At 42.4% G+C, this 24,775-nt stretch overlaps 1 long non-coding RNA gene across 1 annotated transcript in view; it reads right to left on the bottom strand.

Moving 5' to 3' along the window:
* Positions 1-9,050: 9,050 nt before the first annotated feature.
* Positions 9,051-24,775, bottom strand: part of LOC117028085 (uncharacterized) — a 54,171-nt gene continuing 38,446 nt past the window's right edge. Inside the window, exons 3-4 of the long non-coding RNA XR_004424064.1 lie at positions 10,591-10,936; positions 9,051-9,877 (exon numbers count right to left, since the gene is read on the bottom strand). This is a non-coding gene — a long non-coding RNA (uncharacterized LOC117028085). The remainder of the gene's footprint in view (positions 9,878-10,590; positions 10,937-24,775) is intronic.

Genomic DNA, 24,775 nt, shown 5'->3' on the forward strand with positions numbered 1-24,775 from the left:
ATGGCCCTGCAGAGAGGTCCGAAAAGAAGGTAAGGGGGCTGGACCTTTCTACCCCCATATCAGCCAGTCATTAGATTTTGGCTGCTCCTAGGAGAGGAGCATGACCTTGAACGAGGTGGCTTTTCTTCACCAGGGCTGTGGGTAGGAGCAGGACAGAGGTGTGAGACGTCAGCCAGTCACAACTGCCAGCTGCAGCTCTGAAATGGGGGATCTGGGCAGCACACCCCAGGGCCTACTATGGACCACATACTTGTTCACTCTCACCAGGGAAATGTCTGTATAGACCAAACAGACAGTAAAGGCTACTTTCTAAGGAAAGAGAAGGTTATTAAACAGAAAGAAAAAAAGCAAAAAAACATTGGCTATGGAACTTTTTATATAAGGTAAGACTTCATGTCACTGCAAAGACAATGCAGTGTCTTATACTCAGCACAAGACTGATCCCAGCTTCTTGCCCCAGATTGGAAAGAACCCAGCAGTGAATCTTATGCCGGTTACCCACTTTCTGTCCCTACCCAGCCAGCACTGACAATACAAGGTCTGATACTTAAGTTTGTGAACTTGTTGCAATAATGTTGCTAAGCTTTTGTTGATATCAAAGGTATTATTCATCATGAATTTATACCAATTGGACAAACAGTTAACCAAGTTTACTATTTAGAAGTGCTGAAAAGCCTACGTGAAAATGTTAGACGAAATGACCTGAACTTTTCACCAACAATTCATGGCTCTTGCATCACAACAATGCACCAGCTCACATGGCACTGTCGGTGAGGGAGTTTTTAGCCAGTAAACAAATAACTGTATTAGAACACCCTCCCTGCTCACCTGATCTGGCCACCAATGACTTATTTCTTTACCTGAAGATAAAGGAAATATTGATAGGAAGACATTTTGATGACATTCAGGACATCAAGGATAATATGATGACAGCTCTGATGGCCATTCCAGAAAACAAGTTCCAAAATTGCTTTCAAGGGTGGACTAGGTACTGGTGTTGGTGTATAGCTTCCCAAGGGGAGTACTTCAAAGGTGACCGTAGTGATATTCAGCAAGAGGTATGTAGCACTTTTTCTAGGATGAGTTCGAGAACTTAATTGTCCTACCTCCTACCTTCCCAAATACCAATGACTACAAAGTGAAGTGCATTTCATGCAAGAGAGCCTACTAGATTTACTCCATATGACTCCTGCATGTTAGTTTTTCCATGAATGCCAAGAGGCAGAGTGGACAGAGAAAGAAAAGTTTCATGTGGAAATCTTTATGACAAACCAGTCTTATCACTGGGTATGACCTTTCGGTAGAGTTCAAAAGTTCAAGTCACAGTTTTGATTATTCAGTCATCATGTTTTGTGCATGCTGAAGACTCCCCAGAAGGATTATCCAATGGGAAAAAGAAAGAAATCATTAGGACCTGAGAGAAACTTCTGCATTTCATACTGAATGTAAAAAAAAAAAAAAAAAAAAAAAAAAAAAACATGTGACTCTTCATTTAAAATGAGAAAAGCCAGCCTTCTGCCCACTTACAGTATGATCATTTTAAATAACCTTTACAAAAACATAGAGTATAAACTTGGAGTGTAGGGGGCAGCGAGAAAGAAGTAAGGCTCAGTACTCCCAAGCAGGTTCCAAAATCGGACAGACAAAGTGTCGACCTGTCAACTGTCAGCCCTAAGATAATTACTTCAGAGAAAGTCCCATGAAAGCAAGTTCTGCATGTACACCTGTCTGTCTGCATGATGTGACATAAATGGTCACACCCTAGAGAAGGTGGCTAACCCACAAAAAATATTTTAGGTATTCTCTCAAATCCCTTGGCGTCACCCACCCAGCCCCGGGTTTACCAAACCCATACTGGAACCTGACCACACTTCTAAGTCTAAATCTCCAAGGAAATTTTTTTAAAGAATTTAAATGTAGGAGAAATGCAAAGGTAGGAGAACAAACCCATTTATTTAGTAAATAATTGAGGCATTATCAAGGTCTTACACTTCTTTTTCCCTTAGATACAAGTGCAATATTCTTATCCCCTAGTCTGTGGGCTGAAAAACGGCCAGGCTTTTCTGTCCATTCTAACCAACTTCTTCCAGAGCCTCTATCTAACCCCTTGCACAAGGTCCCAGGTATCTGCCTTCCTGAGGTCAATGCATTCCTAAAAAGTTATAGGTGAACGAGATGTTTGTAGAACAAAGAATACTTTTCCACTGACTTTCATTCTGATTCCATAGTGTTTTTACATCGCTTCTAATCTATCTCTTGTGACAAGTGAGTCACTTGTAGAGAGAAGAATTCTTTTTAAAGTGAGCCAACTCCCCACCTCTTTTCTGTTTCGTTAAGAAAGGAATCTGAAAATGGCTTTGCCCTTGTAGGCCTGAAGGGATCCAAAGCTACCTAGACTGCACTCACCTCCTTGCCTGTAGCTTCCAGCCCTGACTGTACAAAGCACGCTCTACTTTGCTTAAGGCTCCCCCTTGTCTGTATTAGGGCTGCCATAACCAATACCAAAGTCTGAGTGAGTTAAACAACAGAAATGTATTATCTCACAATTCTGGGGGCTGGACATCCATGGTCAAGGTGTGGGCAGAGTTGATTTCTTCTGAGGCTTCTCTCTTTGTCTTGTACTTGTACATGGCCATCTTCCCCTTATGTCTTCACATGGTCTTCCTTCTGTATTTAAATTTCTATATTCAAATTTCTTCTTCATATAAGGACATCAATCATATGGGACTCGGGCCCACCCATATGACCTCATTTTACCTTGATTACCTCTAAATACAGTCACATCCTGAGGTGCTGGGGTTAGGACTTCAACATACGGATTCTGGGGGGCATAACTGAGCCAGTAACACTGAGCAAATAAAAAATATATTTGAATATCCTTCTGCATGAGAAAGGGGTGAGCAAACATAATTTTACCATTTCTATATACCTTCCAAAGTTAAGAATTACTCAGCAAAAAGTGAATTTCTTGTGGGCATCTCATCTCTTCCCTTCTCTGGATGACTAGAACACAGTGGTTCCCAAACGTGTGGGTACAACAGGATGCCCCAGAGCACTGGCTAAACACAGATCGCCAGCCCCACCCTCAGAGCTCCTGGGTTAGCAGGTCTGGGGTGGGATCTGAGAAGTGGCGTTTCTAACAGGGTGTACTGTGGACGGTACATGGAGCACCACTGGGAGCCTCCATGTGATCGTGGATGATATCACGTTGCAGTTCCCCTCCCTGGTAGCCTTCCTGAGCACTTTGATGGCACTGTCCCTTCCAGCACACAGGTAGTCAGTCATGTGAGAAGCATGATATTTGACCTTAATTTAGAGAGGAGGCAAATCTGGCTCCAAGTGGCTACGAGCTTGCTCAAGGCTGCAGTTACTTAGTGGTAGAGCCATCTATCTGTTGGTCTTGCTCTTTTCCCTAACCCACAACCATCAGGATCAGAGAGGAAACAGAATGAAAGACACCTGGTTTTTTCCCACTCTGCAAAATTACCCCTACTAAGAAAGATAATAGCTGTTCTTCACTGAGTGTTCATTATTTTCTGGCACTGTTCTAAGTGTTTCACTTGTATTGTGTAATTTAATTCATTCAACCATAAGAAGTAGCTACAATTATTATGCCCATCTTACAGATGAGGAAACTGAGGCTCAAGGAGGTTAAGAAACCTATCCAAGGTCATACGACCAATAAGCGGTGGAGTCTGGGGCCCAAAGCCAGATGAGTCTGATTCTGGAGTTCGTGTTTTTGGACACCACCCTTGAAGAAAGGGAATCAACAGCTTTTTCTAAACTCCCATTGTCCTGTGGTTCCTGATACCCTGGGTGAAGAGCTAGGCTTTGTATGAAAACGAGGGTGAGCAGAGAGAGTAAGTAGCTAACCCATTGTCAGAGCTGGTGGTAGAGGAGGGCAGCTGGGCCTCCCAAGTAAGTGACAGATGGGAGCCGGGGCACGGAGGGCCTGGAACTTATTTGTCACACACAAAGCAAACCAGGTGGGTAAGTTTTGCTCCAATTTTAGTGAATCGAGTTTCCCTTGGTCCCAGTACTTGCTTAATATTACCCCGTCTTCCTTGCCTAGAGTGTCTGGTCTGCCTTTTTCTGGAAGCTGTTTTCCTTACCCACTGTTCCCAGTCCCTTTAAAGTTTCTGTGGGATAAGGGTTTTGAGGAGGCTATAAGGGCTGCATGTGAACTCCACCTGTAGTGTTTTTCTTCATTTCCCTCCTTCCCTCCCACAAGAGACACCCAAGAGCTCCTGGTTAGGCTGAGAGGTAACCTCAGACTTCGTGGGTGGCCTCCAAGGTAAACACTCTCTTTGGTTCCCATGACATGTCCCTTTTAGATCATCGACCAACTTTAGACTCTATGAGCCTGTGGTTCATGTGCACACAGCACTCCCATATCTGCTGTCCTGATTGCCCACATCCAAGGGAAGCTTCATGTGGCACAGATAAAGGGTTAATTTAAGAAGGGGAAACCTTTTCTGGCATGTCCTGGGAGCTAGGAGGTGTGCTAGTGATTTATACATGCTGCTCCACTGCCTTCTCCAGCCTGCCCATGAGACAAGCGTCACCTCCCTTTGCAGAAGAGCATGGAGGGGGCTTACCTGACCTGCCCAGGGGCACAGTCTCTCCGTGCCAGCACCAAGACGCAAACCTGAGGCCTCCTCACTCTGACACAATTCTCTTTCCTCCGTTTATCCTAAAGAGCTGTTTCACCGGACACTGCGAAGCTGACTGTGACCCCACCACGACTCCTCCTGGGTGCTTGGGCAGTTTCAGTCCATTCACAGTCCCTCTTCCGGGCAGAAAGGAGAGCCGAAGGCCCCAGAGACTTTTCAATGCCAGGAGATCGTTCAGTTCTTCCAGTTCAACAAATATTTATCGCGGATCTACTCAGTGCCTCACTTTGCACTGGAATCAACAGCTCTGGGGCCCACCGTCTGCAGGAAAGAGGAGGGGTATGACAGACTGAATGTTTGTGTCCTCCTCCCAAAAAAAATATCATACTCGTATGTCGACATGCTAACCCCCGGTGTGGTAGTATTTGAAAAAGGGACCTTTGGGAAGTGATCAGGTTTAAATGAGGTCACAAGGGTGGGTTGCCGTGCTATGGTGTGGCCCTTATCAGAAGACGAGCTCTCCGTCTCCTTGGGTGACAAAGAGAAGGTCATGTTAGCACACAGTGTGAAGGCAGTCATCTGACCAAGAATTGAATCTGCAGGCACCCTGGTCTTGAACCTCCCAGGCTCCAGAACTGTAAGAAATACATGGCTGCTGTTTAAGCCCTTGGTCTGTGGTATCTTTCTATAGCAGCTCAAGATGAGTAAGACAAGGGGAGAGTGGAAATGTCCGGCTTCCCACGCCACATCCTTGGGGCAGATATGGGAGTGGCAGAAGACAGGGAGATCTTTCTAATGGACCATTTGGAATTGTGCCACCTCTGTGGTAAAGGCCACTTAACTAAAGTAGTCGTTTGTCACTTTCTCCCGGGAAGTCACACTCCCCCAAGCCTTTTGCCATTGAAAAGGAAGTTCCCACAGAACAAAGCGGTTGCTTACCCCCCAGGAGAGAGTCCTCTCGGAGCTCTCTCAGAAGGATTTGCAGCCCCTTCTGAAATCTCTGCCATGTGTTTATTTAATATCACTAACATAAGCTTTTCTAGGTGGGTTACATATTAGAAAGTGAAGGACTTGATCAAAATAAGAAATCAACTGTTACGTGTGAAGTGTAAGATACCGGAGCCACACTCCTGGGTTCAAATCCTACCTCTACCACTTACCAGCTGTGTGTTCTTGGGCAGCCTGCCTAACCTCTCTGTGCTGCAGTGTTCATATCCCTAAAATGAGGCCCATAAAAGTATCTACTACCTCATGGGGCTCTCATGAGCATTAAATTAGTTAATACATATAAGGCTTTTAAAACAATGCCTGGCATATAGTTGAATCTCAATAAATATCAGATAAATGCATGCTAAGAAATTGTGTATAGAGAATCTTCATAGTTACTGAAAAAATATGATGGAAAAAAAAAAACAGTGTTTTTCTTGTTGCAGCTGCAGTCCCTTAGCCCTGTTTTCCTTGTAATGTGACATGGTTCCCATGTCTGAAAATCTGTGTAAGGCAATTTTTGGCTTAATTGTTAGGTCACCTGAAGGGCATTATTAACTCCTGTGTTACGAAATAATAGTTTAAAGCAAGGATCTAAAAAAGTAGTTTTGGGAAATGAAGATGTGTTCCTCTTGTTTCTTTTTGCCTTGTTCCTTATTGGAGTTTGACAGAAAGAACTGTAATTCAGTTTCTTGCCGAGTTCAGGCTTCTTTTCGGTGCATCAGTCCCTTCAGTGGATGTTAGGGATGAATCAAGCCAGACCTCTGGCCTTAGGAGCTCCTACATAGCAGGTGGCAACACAACGTACAATGATACCCTGTCTTGATTGGTTGTAGATGACCTGGGAACAGATGCTTCCCCACAGGGAAGGATCAAAGTAGAGGACCCAGTGATGCCATATTCATACCTCAGGACCCTTCACACGCGCTTCCTTTATACAGCACACACTCAGGGCCAAGCCCTCGCTTAGTACTTTGCATGGATTAACTTCCTTTATTTCACTCCTCAGAAGCCTATGAGAAGATGCTGGTGTTCCTCATTAAGTACAATGTAAAATGTAAACTGTAGAATTGATGAAAATGTTAAGGCTTAATGTGTTCGTTAAAAGAAGAACTGAATTCAGACAGCATACCCTCGTTCAAGTTCAAAATTATGAAAGAAAAAGTCATAATCTCACAAAAATGCCTCAAGTCTCACTCAACATGGAAAGTGCCTCATAGAAGCCATAAACACCACAACCATTAAAAATAATAATAATTGCATTAAAAGACAGAATTTATTGAACATCTCCTGTGTTCCAAATTTGCATGTGTTTAATATTTGTGCATACCCTAGTGCTTAGGAGTGGAATCTGGACTCACACAGCTTTGGTGGCTCAGATCTGCATTTACTAGCTAAGGGATACTTGGGAAAGTTTCTTAACCTTCCCATGCCTCAGTTTCCTCCTCTGTAAAATAGAGATAATGAATTTGGTGGTTACCAGAGCGTAAGGGGGTTGGGGGGGGGATGAGGGTGAGGGGGATCAAATGTATGGTGATAGAAGGGGAGCTGACTCTGGGTGGTGAACACACAGTGTGACTTATGGATGATGTGATACAGAATTGCACAACTGAAATCTATGTAATTATACTAACAATTGTCACCCCAATAAATTAAAAATAAATTAAAAAAAAAAAAGATTAAAAAAAAAAATAGAGATAATGATTGTACCTACCTCATAGGGTTGTTGTAGGTTTGAGTTAGTACCGTCATGCTCCGATTAACATTGGAGACACTTCTCAGAAATGGGTCGTTAGGCAATTTCATGGTTGTGCAAATATCATAGAGTGCACTTTACACAAACATACATAGCACAGCCTACTACACACTCAGGCTGCATGGTACAGCCTATTGCTCCTAGGCTACATGTCTGTACAGCATGTTCCTGTACCAAATGACATGAGATTAAATCAAGAAGAGAAAATGATGCAATTAAAAAATACAGTAAACATGAGATGTATGAGGCAGCTGCCGGCAAAACAGGGCATACTATTTTACAGCAAACTTTTTTTTTACATGTAGAAAGAATACACCCTAAAAGAATGATAAACAGTCTGGTACAGTAAATATAAACTGGTAATATAGTTGTTTATTATCATTATCAAATATTATGTACTTGGAAAAAATATATTCGGTACTGTGTGTGCGATACTTTCATACAACTGGCAGCACAGTAGGTTGTTTTATACCAGCATCGCCACAAACACGTGAGGAATGCATTGCCCTATGCCGTCACTAGGCAATAGGAATTTGTCAGCTCTGTTATAATCTTACGGGACCACCATGAGGTCCATCCTTGACGTCGTGATACATTGCATGACTCTATGTGTAAAACACTCAGAACATTCCCTAGCAGTTGGTAGGAAGTTCTTGTTGTTATTAAATTCTCACAACAGCCTTGTTGTTATTACACATTTTCCATATGAGGAAATGGAGCTTAGACAACTAAGTCAACTTGCCCCATGTGACCTACCCAGAACACAGCAGGGTAAAGATTCAAACCCAGGTGTGTCAGGTTCCCCAGTCTGGGCTCTGAATGAGCCCACGGTGACCTTTACCCTCACTTGTAGCAGAGGAAATCTAACAGGCTGAGGAAGGCTGCTGCCTCATGACGCACAGTAAGCCCCAAACTGAGGCCATCACCCAGTCACAGAGGGGCAGGGCAAAGTCCTTCTGGTTAGGACACAACAGAAAGGGTCAAAGGCAGGGGTGTGGCGGGGTTGTTTATCACCAGAGAATCAATGCTAAAGACTCTTACAGCCAAGACTCAGAGCTCCTGGGGTTGATAATCAAACAGCCCTGGTCACTGCTGAGATCAGAGAACACTGCAGGCTGCTCAGATCCCCTGGACAACAAACTTCCACCATCCATAAACATCCCCTCCAGGCTAAAGGAAAGATAGGAGAGGATGGAGAGATAGAGACCTTTCCTTCAGAGGCTGCTTAGGGCACAAACAAGCACGGGAAGGTGGATTGAGCACCTGATATTTTTATGCCTCTCCTTTGACCTTTGTGTTCCATTTCCTCGTAGAAGAGTTAGGAATGCTTTGTGAACTACAAGTGCCATCTTCCAAATGCCCTTGGATTCTAGCCAAATGTCAAAGCAGAAGAGACACCCACATGAGACCAACTAAAATATATACACCAGTTCTCTCTTCCACTAAGAGAGCTCCACTGGTACGTTTCCTGGATGTACAACTATTGATTCCATGAAGACTTTAGAACAGAGCAAAAATCTATGTTAGACACATCCTTATCTCATGATGATATCTGGTATGTTTGCTGGAATAAAAGCATCGGTTATCTCACAATTTTGTATGTATTTAAAGTATTTTATTGTAAGTTTAATAAATAAATGAATTTGGAGTTAAAAAAAAAATGAAAAACATCCTTAGGAGGAGGTTGAGGGAGAGAGGGAAGGCCTGCCGAACAGAAATAAAACATGATTTTATGAATCCCGAGGGACAGCACAGTGACACACCATGGCCTGGGGCCCACTCAGCAGGCCCTGGATTAACATTCTAGTTCTGTCCCTTGTATGTGACGTTGGCAGGTTTCATAAGACGTCGTCTGCAGCATGAAGATAATGACGTCCTCTGAGAGCTGTTTTGAGGAGATGAGACAGTGCATGACAAGTGCTTAACTCATGTATGACCCGGTCTTGGCTCAAAAATGTCACTTTTCTGCCTCCTCTCTCCATCTCTTCTAACATATTCTCCCCAAGGCAGAGTCAGTCGCTGTCCTTTTTGTTGTACCCACAGTTGATCTGTTCCTCTCAATTTTTATCCCTGGAATTTAGAACCATGATCAGGTGCTTGGTAAATGTCTGTTCATCCAGACGTGGTTTTGCTATAACTTAGGTGCGAAGCATGAGTTTTCAGGGAAGGAACCTTGTCAGCCAGCACCAGGCATGCGTGTGTTACTACGGATTGCCCCTCTGATTTTGCAAGGTGTACAAACACATCCATCTTCAGCAGCTGGGCAGGTGACACAGATCAGCTGAACGAAGATAACAAGAGTGGTAAAGTCTGTGACACACCTTATAGGTGCTGGTTCAACTAAACAAAACACACTTTTCTGGCCAGAGAACACAGTCTGCCCAGAGCATTTGTCCCTCTGGCCATAAATTTGCCACCACGAAGAGAGTTGCACGATTCATAGTACTTTCTCATATATTATTTCATTTGATGTTCCAGCAATCCTCTGAAAGAAGTGTTGTTGAGTTCACCTTACAGGCACCTGATAGACAGAGAAACTGAGGTTCAAATACAGTGATTTGTCTAAATCAACCATAGCTAGTCAGGGATTAGAATACATGTCTTCTAACACACTGTCCTTGATATGCTGCTGTTTTCACCCCGATAGTTTTTCTGGGACATAAACCAAAACCCATCAAAAGGTCCCTGTGTCAGGTTTACATTCAAATGACTGCCATAGGTCATAGTCCATCTAGAATTCTGAGACAGGTGACCTAGGAAACCTTATTTGCAATGGGAGGAACATGTCTTATCCAAGCCGATTGCACCAGAGGTTCTGGCAGAGGGGTGCCAGGCAGAGAGGAAGAACTCTGCACCCAAATAGTAATAAGGAAGTAGGCTCCTTGTATCAATGCAATGAATCTTTAAAGGGACCTGAATTTGTAAAGAGAGCAAGAAAACAAGCTAGAACTTTAGCAACTACAGTAAACAAGCATCTGATTTCCCTAGGCTAAGGTTTTCCAATAAAAGTAAAATGTGAGCCACATACGTGACTTTGAATTTTTTCAAACAGTCACATTAAAAAGGTAAAGAAAAATGAAGTTGACTTGTATATTTTGTTTAACTCAATATATCCAAAATATGATTCCACCATGTAATCAACATAAAATTATTAACGAGCTATTTTACATTCATTTTTTTCAGACAAAGGCTGGTATTTATTTTATACGTACGTCTCATCTCAGTAGCACTCACCACATTTCAAGTGTTCAGCAGCCAGTGGCTGCTATGCTGGACAGGACGTGTCTAGGCCAAAGAAACGCCTAAAAATCTATATTGCTGGCACAGTGGAAGCGAGTGGCGTAGTCACAGCCCGGATCTGACAGCATCCTCCAAGACCACGGAAAGCCCTCATTTCCAATCCTGCTAGTCCAGTTTCAAGACAGATCTTTCAGGGCCACCTTCAAACTTTGTGAGCATTGAGGGGGAGGGGCAGCTGTGTTAGTTTCCTGCCCGTAGCCCTTTTCTGATACCTATTATTCTGGTTCTGTCTTCAGGGGTGTCATGACTGGCAGTGATCAGGGTGACATTTTTGGTGTGCCTGAGTTCACAGAGCAAATTACATAGTGTGAGTGGCATGGTGATTAAGAGGCTATGTGTAAAGACTACAGTCACTACATTTGCATGTCTCTGAATAATGAGATTTTTATCTCCATTATATAGCAATGAGGTAGAAACGGAGAGCGTTATTAACTGTTTACACAGTAAGCACAATTTTCTATTCTCTCTCCCTCTCTCCATCTCCAGCCAGCTTCAAAGAAGACAAAAGTCAGAAGAGGCAACCAGAGGCCACTAAGTCGCCCTCCCTTCACTGTGCCCCCCAATAACCCAACCAAATAGAAGTTTTCCATAGCCAGAGATTTCCACAATTTTGTCAGTAAATCCTCTGGCTGCCTTCCAGAAGGGAGCCCACAGATAATCCAATCCAACCCTGTGGTTTCATAGGGAAAGAAATTGTAGCATTAGAGAGGTGGGATTTGTCCAAGGTCACACAGATGAGAGAAAGAAGGCCAGAAGACAGCAGACCTCGAAAATGCCTGTTTCTCATCCAACACTCGTCCTCTGACGCCTGGCTGCATCTTTGGAATAATGGAGTCCCATCTTCCAGCCTAATTACATATTGTGCATTCTGGTCATACACCCATGTGTCTGCTGAAGAGATGGGGAAACCAGCTGAAATTATAATTTGATTCCCCAAACACAAAGACCTTTTCGGTTGACTGTAGAAATGAGCCCTAACTAGCCACTGCATCAACAAACATCAATTTTTGCAGTAATGAAATAAGTATATGGGGAGATAGTTACGGTTATAGCGAGTTATAAAACAGGGAAAGGGAAAGCTGTAATTAAGTGTCCATGTGGCTCTGCTCCCAGCAATGAAACATTTATCCATCAGCCATGTGGCAGTGACATTTTTGATATCAAGGGCAAGATCCAAGTAATAATATCCAAAGTGACCCTGTTCAAAAACAGATTATCTATGTATCAACTGACAAATGCATACCAGAGAGTGCTTCACCGGCAATGTTGCCATACATAGGGGAGAAAAACCTCTCCTTAATTAAATTCTAACATGTCAGTGCTTTAGTGGTAGAATAAACAACCACAGACAGCATGAAGGTTAACTGTCTCTGCATAAAAGAGACAGAGTCAGGAGATTTGTCGAGACACATGGTTGTACCGGCTTCACATTTGTGGTAGTTAAATGAATGCATGAACAGCTATAATGCTGAATTGCGTTAATAAATATGATGGGGAAATGGACTGGAGTGGAGCATTATTATTTAATATGTACGAAAATGGACTGTTTGTGATATATCTTAAACGCACTGAGTGCCTTAAAATAGCAAGAGGGTCCATTACCTCCTTACCCCATCAATAATCAAAGGTCTCATCCTAGGAGCCAAAGCTGGAGGAGCTTCTGGGTAGCATGAAGCACGAGGAAATTGGAACATATTCAGCCGTGAGTAAAAGGGGTGTGAAACCCATCAGGTCTCCACTTAAACTTCACTGGGTTCAGGGAGGGCTTTCTCTGAACCCACAGTCTAAATGAACGTCCCCATTATGAGTTACCATGTGTCTACATGCACTGTTTCATTTGTTACGGTCATTATGCCTGTGTAGATACCATCTATCTTCTCCATGAGACTCTAATGAGGCAGGTAGATGCCTGTTTGCCTAACACAGCTCATTCATGGATTCAAAAGGTACCCACAGAGTACCTAGCTAGGTACACATGTTACAGCAGAGAACAAGACAATGCTGCCCTCTTGCAGTTTACATCCAAGTAAGGGGAAATCGATCATGAACCATTAAACAAGTTGGTTTTCGATAATAATATTGTGCTCTACACAAAATAAAGGATAATGAGATAGAGAACAAATGCATAAATGGCTGGTCAAAGAAGTTCTCTCTGAGGACAAGAGACTAAGGAAACCTGAATATTGGGAAATTCTGGGGAAAGAGCACTTCAGGCAACCGGAAGAGCAAGTGGAAAGGCCCGGAAGTGGGAAGACCTCGCTATGGTTGGAATGGAATGAGTGAGGAGAAGATGAAGTCAAGGATGTAGATTGGGGCTGGATCACATGCCCACCACGTGGTAAATACTCAATAAATATTCGATGAATGAATGAATGAATGAATGAATGGGAGCACATCAGATATAAAGGAAAGTGGTATGTCATTCTTGCTGCCTCAGGCAAGCATGTAGGTGTCCAGCATGTAAAAGTAGAGACTAGAAAATTGAAATTTCAGGAAAACCACAGCAGATAAATAAGATGACGTCTGGGGACTCACAAAATATGGAAGTGAGACATTCAAGGCAGTCTGTACTAAAGCCCAAAGTACTGCAAAGGAACGTGGGGACACACAAGCTAATTGTAGGTTGACATCATGTAGGGCAGGTTCCTGAAGGCAGGATGTGAGCTGGGCCTTCAATCACACACAGGAATTTATTAGATGCAATGAACGGGGAAGGGAAAGCATTGCAGGAAAATCAGTCTTATCACGTTAACCCAGTGGAACTACCACACTTATTTCTAGAATATTGTGTAAGTCCATACTATGCTCATTAGGCAAGCAGGACAATCACATATACGGAATATAGAAGCTGGCATTTCTTTACTTTAGGCTCTCGTTGTGCCCTCGGAATTCATAGGCTCTGCCTTGAGTGGAGAATAACCTGTCTTCAACTTATAGTGGAATTGGTGAGAGTTGTGGATCTATAGGGTATGTTTGAATTCTCTCATTTTCTGGAAGTTTACTAGCCTGCTATTCTTGTTCTTGTGGTTTACTTCCTTTTTTTAGCACTTTGTTAATTAAACCCTTTTGGAAGTTGTCCAGGGAAATCCAACCTCGTATTATAAGATCTGTGACATATGAGTCATATTGCCACCACCCAATCAGTAGGCCTAAGCCAGAAACCAGGTGTCATCTTGCTTCACCCCTTCTCTTTACCTATACCTTGGGTCTCATCAACAAAGTCTCATCAATGCGACCTCTCAAGTAACTCTCAAATCCATCGTTTTGCTCACTCCTCCCCACCAAAACCTTCTTCAGCCCCTTGCCACTTTTTGCTTGAATGCCATCCTTTACGTCCCACCCTACATCCAGTTCTTTCTAAACATTCCTCTCCACTCCCTATAATCTCTGAGTGACTGCTTGCATATTCACCATAATATGCAACACACACCCTTCACAATTTGCCTACTTCTCCATCCACATCTGCCTCCCTGCCTTCCAAACATCCTGAGTTCAAGAAGACCAAGTAGTTACAGTTCTCCCAAAACCCCATGCTGTTGGAAGCCTCCATGTCTCTGTGCTTGCAGTTCCCTCTGCCTAGAATCCCCTTACACAATGTTGCATGGACTACTCTGATTCACCCTTTAAGGCTCAACTCAAATATCACCTATTCTGTAAATATTTCCCTGATCACCATTGTATTATTCAATATTCTCCAGAGGAACAGAGCCAATGGGATCTCTCTATAGATAGATAGATAGATAGATAGATAGATAGATAGATAGATAGATAGATAGATAGATAGATAGATAGATGAGAGAGAGAGAGAGAGAGAGAGAGAGAGAGAGAGAGAGAGAGAGAGAGAGAGAGAGAGAGAGAGATTTATTTTAAGGAATTGGTTCATGTCATTATGGAAGCTGACAAACCCAAAATCTGCAGGATAGGCCAGCAGGCTGGAGTTCCAGGGAAGAAGGGACGCTATAGTTCAAGTCCAAAATCTGTCAGACTGGAGACCCAGGAAGAGCTGATGTTGCAGTTGAAGTATGAAAGCCATCTTTTGCAGAATTCCTTTTTGTTTGGGAAGGTCTGTCTTTTGTTCTATTCAGGCCTTCAGCTGGTTAGATGAGGCCCATCCACACTCCAGAGGGCAATCTGCTTTACTCAAAGAATACTAATTTAAATGTCAATCTCATCCAAAAGCACCCTCACAGAAACACCCAGAATAATGATTGACTGCATAGCTGAGCACGATGGCCCAGCCAAGTTGCTACATAAAAGTTAATTATTACAATGAGCAAGATTAGGGTTTTCGTTCTGCGATCCTGTAGCATCTCAAATAAAAGTCCCTTTTAGCATTCAATGTATTGTTTCAGTTATCAGCAGACAAGTCAAGCTGGTCCCTCGTGAGTAGGGACCATCCGCTAGCCTTGTTTATATCCCATTCTTAATACAACGTCGGTAAATACTTGTCAAATTAATGACTAAGTGAATTTATTTACTGTTTTTTTTAATATTGTTAGGACAACATTACACAAGCCTAGTCCTTACAAAAATCACCAGATCAGGGAATTATTGTTAGCTTCCCAGGAAAGGAAATAAAAACAGAGTACAAAGAAGTCATTGACCCAACTTGCCACTGAGAGACCACCAGTTCCAGGCTTCATTTGAAACCTTTGCCCCTCAGTTAACAGGGCACAAAGGATGGCCTGGATTCTTTTAGCTTTTGTGGGCAGTGGGTAGATGGCCAAGGGATGACTCTACCCATGACCATCCCCGCTTCTCCAGCCTCTGGCCAATAGGAAGTTCCCCACACAGTCTGGACTTGTATACCACTTAATGACTCACTTCTTCATAAATGTCCTCAGCTCTTAGCGCAAAGCACTTGGGGCATAATAACAGTAAAGAGATCATAATTCCAAGCATGTGTCGTAAAACAATTTGAACGAATTACTACCATTGTTTCAAAACCTTAGACTCAAGGTATGAAGGGCAAGAAATCTTCAACACTGACAACAATATAAGTTCATTCTAAAAAAAAAGGGGGTGGCTAGTACTTGATAAGATGGGCTCTGCACTAAGGATAGTGTTAATAGCTACAGTTTTGTGAGAATTTATTATGTTGTAGACGTTATTCTAGAGCAGATCATGTATATAATCTTCCCACAATAACCCTCTGACATGGCTACTACTTTAGCCACATTTTACAGAAGAAGGAGAGCATTGAAAGAAACACGGAGATTAGATAAGGATTTTAGGAAGTACCTTAGTCAGCTTCACTACCCGGCAGTCTGGCTCTAAAGCCCATGGAGCTGGCTGGGCTCAATACGGCCCCCTCAGGACACCTCAGAATCACAGAAGCAGATCAGGAGAAAATAAAGGAGCTCTCAGAATACTCTCTTCCTTCTAGGATCTGCATTCCTGCACACCGGTTATCACCCCACCTCACCTACACTTCCAGCCTCACCTCTCTGCGCTCCCTATCCGCATTCTACATTCTGCCCGAACTGAACATTCGTGGTCCTGTCGACATCTTTTGCCTGTAGCCCATATAGTAATACATGGTATTTCCTCCACCAGGACTCCTCTCCCTCAGCTTTGCCCTCTCTATCTCTGGGGAAAGCTCTCCTGAGCACCCTGCCTCAGTTGGGTGCCTTTCTCCCTTACGCTACTACAGTTCACTCCAGTTTTCTCTGTGACAGACCTCACCATACTGCATTGAAACTGCTTGTTAATAGTCGGTCTCCTAACTGTGGCCTCCATGTGATCTTAAATTAAATACCCATCACCAAGCCCAATGTCTGACATATGGTAGACATTTACTAACCACTTCATGGAAGGAAGAATTTTAAAAACAAATGAATAAATATTGTTTATCACTTACAGTTAGACAGGACACTTGCAAGATTCTCAAAAGAATAAAAATTCGATGCCTTAGTGACCTCTTCTCCCATAGCAACTTAAGAAGCTCTTAGGCTTCTCTAGCTAAGAGATTCTGAGGACCAAGAACTAATACGCTCTGAAGCTTTCCTTCCCTGATTTCCATCTCTGAACCCAAATATCTGTTAACAGACAGCACCCGGAATAATTTTGAAGATAGCTAAAGCCTCTTGACACTGCTGTAAGGAGAACTTAATCCTGAAGCCCTTTTACAAACAACGTCTGGGTGTGGTTCAGCTTTGAGGTTGTAAATATGCTGTTTCTCATTATATTTTCATAAGTAATTCTTCATCCTTGCTAAACTATGGAAATGAGCTTTTCATGATTTCTAAAGAGCACTCCCTTAGTCACAGTATAAGATGTCACACACGATAACAAATATTGAAGGAAATTGTTTTCATCTCGAATACAGACCCTTCTTCTGCCCCAGGAGAGCAAGTCAAAAGTCAGAGAGGCATGTTTGTGTAATGTTGTTGTTATATCCATTCCTCTTTCTGAAAGAGGGAAGGTAGGAACTACACTAGACAGCCTCTGAGGCTTCCAACTCCAATACCGTAAGTCTGTGAAGTCATAAAGAAGGTATATTTATGCACTGTTACCAAACAAAGGCTCTGAACTTAATTGTGTCCGTCCCAAAATTAACATGGTGAAGTCCCAACTGCCCCCTGCACCTCAGAATGTGGCTGATGTGATTAAGTTAAAACAAGCCTTTTAGGGTGGGCCCTACTCCAATCTGACAGGTGTCCGTGTGAAAAGAAATTTGGATACAGGTATGCGCATGCACAGAGAAATCACCAGGTGAAGAAACAGGGACAAGAAACAGGCAGCCCTCTGCAAGCCAAGGAGAGAGGCCTCCGAAGAACCAGCTCTGCCCACACCTTGGTCTTGGATTTCCAGCCTCGAAACTGTGACAAAATACATTTCTGTTGGTTAAACCACCCAGTCTGTGGTATTTTGTTATGGCAGTCCTAACAAATGATTAACAAATGTTAGAGTAATATGAGAATCTCAGTGCATGATGTATTTCTCTGCCATTTTAACTAAGGATGTTTTGATTCTGCATTTTTTAATACAAATATTTTAATTTAAATAGTACCAATATTTGTTAATCTTGGTTAAGAAACCATTTTAGGGTTGATGCCATTAAACCAATTTAATTTCTTTGTCAATTTTCTATGGAGATCAACAAAACCATTGCCTTTTTTTTTTCTATTTTGACTTTTGTTCAGCTGAAGTGGTCACAAAACTTTCTTCTATGAGCTGCTCAAAATGGCAGGCAGCTCACTTTGTCTTTTTAAAATAAATGCATTTTATATTCCTGCTAAATATAAAATCACTAGCTTTTTAGACATTGTCTCTCTCTGTTAAGGTGACCTGATATTTTTGGCAAATACTAAGATATCTATCTGTATATGATTTTTCATGAATTTATGAAGTATTTCTCATAGATTTGCATATAGATCAAAGGCTTAATTTCATGTATATTATATGCAGCCCATGAATTGGTAAAAGTAACGTGTAGAACTTTCCATTCTGTCATCCCGCGCGCTACACCTACACATCCCTGAAACTAAACAAACTTTACAAACCATGAATTTTTTTCTGAGTGAATCTCCTTCAGTCTGTGGTAGCCCCTTCGCAGGTAGATGTCCAGGCACTGCGGAAACAGCAGGAAGAGTGAGTGACCATCCTAGGAATGACCCTCTCTATAATTATATCTCAGTACAATTTTCAGGGTTCCTAGAAGAAATATAGCTCAACCAGCTCCAGGAAAGTCTTGCTGTCCACACACATTCTTGCCATTCCGTGCTGCCCGCCTCTGGCCATGTTCTGCCTTTAGCCTGGAAAAAAATCTCCTCCTAATGGAGACATCCTCCAAGACTATCACCACTTTTGTAGCGATGTCCCAGGTCCCTTGCAGTCAGAATTAATAAAAACTACAAAACCTTATATTATCATTCTTGCTCAATGCCTGTCTCGTCCACTTACACTGACCCAGAGCAGTTACCACAGTGCCCAGTATTTACTGAGTGGAAAAAATATACCCAATAATATCCTCCGGAAAACTATTGAACAGATGTCAGTAAGTATTTTTTAGTCATCAGCCTTCCCCCACAACCTAAATTTCATGATAACAGGAATTTTCACTGTCTTGCTTATTAGCCAGGAGATGGCACTAATAGGTGCTAAATAAATACTAGTAGAATAAGTGAATGAGGGACCACGACAGGGCTGATCTTCATAAAATGGGGCCGCCTGATATTTTATTCAAGCTGATCTCATTCCCCTCTACACAAAGAGGTAGAGGAAGATTTCCAAATTACCTTACCCCAGACTTGAATAATGAAGTTGTTCTCTCCCAAGATGCAAAGTAGAGTTATATATAAATCATGATGTGACTTGTAGCATACACAGCATATTGATATCAAACTGTGAGGTTGTTTAAGGAACAGATCTATTTTTTTCTTTGTTTCCTTTAGACAATTTTCAATCATCTTTTTTTCTGGGAGCAAAGCTTCCAATTGCCTAGGTCATTTCTCTCCTAATTTTCCCACGTCGTTAGGGTCGTCCATTTTGTAACAGTTAAGGATTTCATCTATCTTGGTGACAATTGTGTCCCCTGGATCAGGGTGTCAGCAAGCCACAATGACCTGAGTAATATTAAAAGCTCAGGTTCAAAGTATAAATCCCAGCCAGGGACAGGGGTTATCCAAAGGTCAGGGAGCAATGTTATCAGGCAATGTTATCAGCCAGCTGTTTTTACTGCCCATATGGACATGGGGCTCCCAGGGAACTGAGAGAAGAGACACCAAGAAGGTAACCTGAATGTCAGTTTGCCTAAATCTTCACTCACCTTGTTTATTTACAGAGTGTTCATAATGCCTAGGGTTCTAGAATCATGGATATTAAGGCTAGAAAGGACCACAGAGATAGTTTAATCCAGGGTTGCAAACTCAAAGGTCTATAATGGCCAGACAGGTTATTTAATTGAAAGAAGATAGTGAAGGGCCTGGGAAGAACAGCAAAGAACAGACTCATCTAAAGAGAAGAGCAGATACTCAGCTCAAGCCTGTTGGTAACTAAGGCCCATTATGTCTGATCTTCTGGTTTTTTTTCCCAAAAATACATGACTATTCAGATTTTCATGAGCTATCTCTCAAATTTTTTTTATTTATGGTAAAAGACACATAAAATTTACCATCTTAACCATTTTTAAGTGTACGGTTCGGTAGTGTTAAGTACATTCGTGTTGTTGTACAACCAATCTCCAAAACTATTTTCATCTTTCAAAACTAAACCTCTATAATCATTAAACAACAACTCACCATTTCCCGTTTCCCCAGGCCATGGAAATGACCATTCTACTTTCTGTCGCTACGAGGTCAGGCAATTAAGTTCGCGAACTCATCCTAGAAAAAGTGTTACATACCTCATTGCTGAATATCTCTACGGTCACCTTCGAAATACTCTCCCTGGTAAGCTGTGCACCAACACCAGCGCCTAGTCCACCCTTCAAAGCAATTTTGGAACTCTTTTCCTCGAATGGCCATCAGAGCTGTTGTCGTATTAACCTTGATGTCCTCAATGTCATCAAAATGCCTTCCTTTCAATATTTCCTTTATCTTCAGGTAAAGAAAGAAGTCATTGGGGGCCAGATCAGGTGAGTAGGGAGGGTGTTCCAATACCGTTATTTGTTTACTGGCTAAAAACTCCCTCACAGACAGTGCCATGTGAGCTGGTGCATTGTTGTGATACAAGAGCCATGACTTGTTGGCGAAAAGTTCAGGTCGTCTAACTTTTTCACACAGCCTTTTCAGCACTTCCAAATAGCAAACATGGTTAACTGTTTGTCCAGTTGGTACAAATTCATAATGAATAATCCCTCTGATATCAAAAAAGTTCAGCAACATCGTGCAACAAGTTCGCGAACTTAATTGTCAAATGTGAGGTGATGGTGGATGTATTAACTAACTAGACCAGGGAATCCTTTCAGAACGCATACATAGATCAAAGCACCACAATGTACACTTAAAATATCTTATAATTCTATGTCAGTTATACCTTGAATAAAGCTGAAAAATAAAAAGGCAATAATTTGAAGCAAAGTCAGGCTAAAAGAAACTTTCTCTTCCTATTAGCTCCTTCCTCTTTTCTCTAGAGGTAGAAATAGGGGTCTGGAGAGCTATTCATTATCAGTTAACAGTGGACAAAGGGGAGCCTGTGTGCAGCACTAGTCATTGCTTGGAGGTCCCTGACTCCTAGTTACACTCCTGCTCTCTACCCCAATGTCCCTTCTCTTTGACGCTATTTCTGAAATGGAATGTGACCCTCCAGCTGGGCAGGGCAGAGGGCATGAGGGGTACATGAGGGGGTCATTAGAATGTAATTCTGCTTGGGTCTGACAGGTCAGTTCCCAAGATTACACGTGGTAATGAGAACTTGGCAAAGGTTGTTATTGGGGAGGAAACACAAGGAACATTCTTAAAAAGAAATGACAAAGATGTGAAGATGTCCAACTTAGAAAGGGGAACGGCCTTTCTCTTTCTGGGATAGATTCATAGTCTGACTTGCTGGCTACTGAAGGAAGGGAGCATTTCGGCCCCTCACTTGCTGTGTGTCCAGAGATGAAATCTTGTACCTCCCTCTACCCCAGCTTGTCTTTTCATAATATTGGAGAAAAGCTACATAGGTGAGGAGTTTTCTGCTTTGCTGATTGTGATACTTAGTCACACTGAATTGACATAAATCCCATATCCCTGCCAATCTGCCTTGCCTGGTATCCCCTGCTGTGCCAGCCCCTCCACCAACTTCAGGATTTGAGAGTTTGAGGAGGTAGAGCTGGGACAGTAGCCACTGTAATTAACTGAGGGGACTCATTCAAACTCCTGTGTTCCTAGAGACCAGCTTGAAATTGCTGGTTACCTGGAGCAAAACACCAGCCAGCATTGCAAGCTCCAGTCACATTTCATGTTGTTGTGAGAATTGTGACTTGCTACTTCCCTCATGGCTAAGGGCTGGGATGGTGCAGGGGAAAGTTTGAAAGGGTCGTCAGTATTTGAAAAAGCACTTTGAGGATCCTCAGATGAAACGGCTCACTATACCCAACGGCCTGCTACCAGTCGGATTATCTCCACTCTAGGGCTGACTGTTGTCGGTTTCATGACTCAACCAGATATAAGCCAATCTAAATGATGCCTTTTTAATAGCAGGGCTGGAGCCGGTCTTGTTCAGTCTCCTGCTTCCTGAACCATCAGTGTCCTACCTGGAATAAGGTCAGGAGAGTGTATTTGACAAGCGTTTTCCGTAACCAGTAAATGGTCCAGGGTGGAGCACCCCTGATTGGAAAGGTGTGCCCAGGTTTGCAAGTCTTTTAATTTACATTGCCTGGTATGTTGTCAGGATTCAGCTAGAAATAAGACTTTAATTATTTTTATTATTAATTTACTATTTTGTCGTAATCTCCTAGATCTGAGCCATGGCCGCGTCTCACTCATCTCCATGTTCCCAGCACCTAAGACAGGCCCTGGCCCCTGGTTAACTCCTGCTCATCCTGTGGTTCGTTCACTCCTTAGAATGCTGACTGAGCACAGGAGATGTGAAAGGCATTGTCCCAGGGGCTGGGGAACCGCAGAGCCCAAGGCGAGTCAGGCCCTTGCCCTCAGGGCGCTTCAGCCTAGAGGAGCTTCACCTCCTGCAGGAAGCTTCCCCTCGCCCACCATCTCTCCCTGAGGCTCGCCAGAGACGCACTCCCGACTGGGTACTCTGCTTGCCTGTAGGGACTTCTTGAGTACAGGACCATGAATTATTCACCCGGCGCCTGAAGTTCCGTAGGCTGAAGGTGCTCCACAGATGCTTGCTAATCACTGAGCCCCCACACTTCCCCTCTGACCTCCACTAAGACAGAGACTGGCAATGTGGACTGTATACAATGTTCTCTCTTGGTTTATACCATGTGTTAACCAGCTGCTTGATAATTGCCCATTTACTGACCTGGCTGCCCCACGGGGCTGTAAGGTACCCAAGAGCAAAGGATCATACCTTATTTATTGTTGTATCCCAACACACAGCAATAGTAGGTGCTCATAAATGTTTGTTCAATCATTGAACAAAGCAGTCAAATTATGAATAAAATGGGAAATGCTTAGATATAAAAATGAATCCCAATCATACGTATAATCATAGAGTCCTAAAGAGTGATATAGCAGTATTCTGATATCTGTGATCTGTTGTTGGAGTGTTGGTACTCCTAACTTATAGCCAAACCTTACCAGACAGATACAGAAATCTGTCACCAGTTGAACCATTATGGTTTCCATCATCAGCTCATGCAGTGAGAACACTTCAATCCATCTTCACTTAACCAACTCATTAGATTAATGTAGGTCTCCGTTTCTTCTCTCAAACACACTGAAGTAGTCTTCATTTGTGTGTCTTACTGCTTCTGCTCCCACCAGCTGAGCGGTATGCTTTCTAAGATTCAATCCACTCTATTCCCACTCCCATTTATATCCGTGTAATGTTATTATCATTTTGTAGTTTAATTCAATACTGTATAAGCCAATGAGCTAGGAATGCAAAACAAGAACTGTTATTTTTATAAAAATTAAGTTGAATGTATTGGGAAAATTTGATAAAATAAATCATTAAAAAAAATTGTAAGATTAGGCGTGAGCTAGTAAACTCTAAAAGTCTGGGGGTGGAGGTGGAATTCTATACTTGAAACCAGAAAATGTGGATAATGCTTTATGAAAACAGTGTATGAGAAAAAAATAAAGTAGAATTTGAGTAAGCTGACCCATACTGAAAGAAAACCTTAGTTTTGAGGCCTAAACCAAAACTAGACAATGACTCTACATTGTATGCTATGAATTGTATGAAAAAATATGTGAGGCTTGTATCATATTCTTTATGATTATAAACACTTAGAGGTGGTTTGTGTTTTTTTCAATTAACTGGTTACTTGTCTGTGAATCTGGCAAAGATTTTCTACTGTATGGTTGGATTATTCAAAGACTCCATCTGAAAATAGTAAGTCACCATGTAATCTCATCACTAGAGTAATAAGGGATGGTTCCAGCCATATTTACATCTTATCATTTTCTCTAATGTCCTGAATAGGGTCAGAGAATCTAACCAACTGTCAGGCATTTAGATGTCTGTTACCATATCTTTCTAAAAGGATTTTGTACTCCAACATATTGAAAACAAGAGACTATTTTCTTAAACAGAAGCTCTCTCTAGAGGAAGGCAGAATAAAGAATGGACTTTTGCTAAGTATCTTCTGAGCACAAGTATTTTTCATCTCTAATTTATTTAATTTTCACAAACACCCTGTGAGTTTAAGCTCATTTTATAGATGAGGAAACTGAGGCCCTGCGAGATTAAGCAAGGTCACACAGCCAGTACTAGAGAAGTGACATGGGACCCACTTCGAAAGCCACCAAATTACTTCTGATGATTTGCCCCAGAATTGACATCTCATTTCTTTCAGAAATAAGATAATATTGTGGCTATGTGTTGTGTTTCTTTCTATAATGCTCCAGGCACTTGAAGGATTTGTTTTTCTCGGTTTCTTTGTTGGTATGTGTCCTAACTGAGCAGCTCCCCTGCCCTCCTCCAGTGCTGGCTGGGGCTGCCTCCACCCCCTGTACTACGTACTACACTAGGCTATGGTCCAGCGGTTCTAGAAATTCTCCAGCTATCTTCCACCTCTCCACTCCTCTCTCTCTCTCTCTCTCTCTCCCCCCCCCCCCAATGGATTGAATTTTGCCCCTCCCCCAAAAGATATTCCAATCATGTGAGTGTGACTTTATCTGGAAATAGGATCCTTGCAGATGATCACATTAAAATGAGGTCATTAGAGGGGGCCCTAATCCATTATGACTGGTGCCTTATAAGAAAGGAAATGTGGACACAGAGACCGACACAGAGGAAAGACAATGTGAAGATACAGGGGAGATGTCATCTACAAGCCAAGGACCACCTGAGGGTACCAGGAGCTGGGAGAGAGGCAAGGAACTGATTCTCCCTCATAACCCTCAAAAGGAAGCAACTCTGTGGGCACCCGGATTTAAAACGTTTAGCCTCTAGAACTCTGAGACAATAAATTTCTGTTGTTTAAGCCACCCAGTTTGTGGTATCTTGTTACAGCAGCCCCAGGCCTCTAATTCATTCTCTCTATCTCTATCTCTGTCTCTATCTC

The sequence above is a fragment of the Rhinolophus ferrumequinum genome, chromosome 10, assembly GCF_004115265.2.
Source record: "Rhinolophus ferrumequinum isolate MPI-CBG mRhiFer1 chromosome 10, mRhiFer1_v1.p, whole genome shotgun sequence".
Classification (NCBI taxonomy): domain Eukaryota; kingdom Metazoa; phylum Chordata; class Mammalia; order Chiroptera; family Rhinolophidae; genus Rhinolophus; species Rhinolophus ferrumequinum.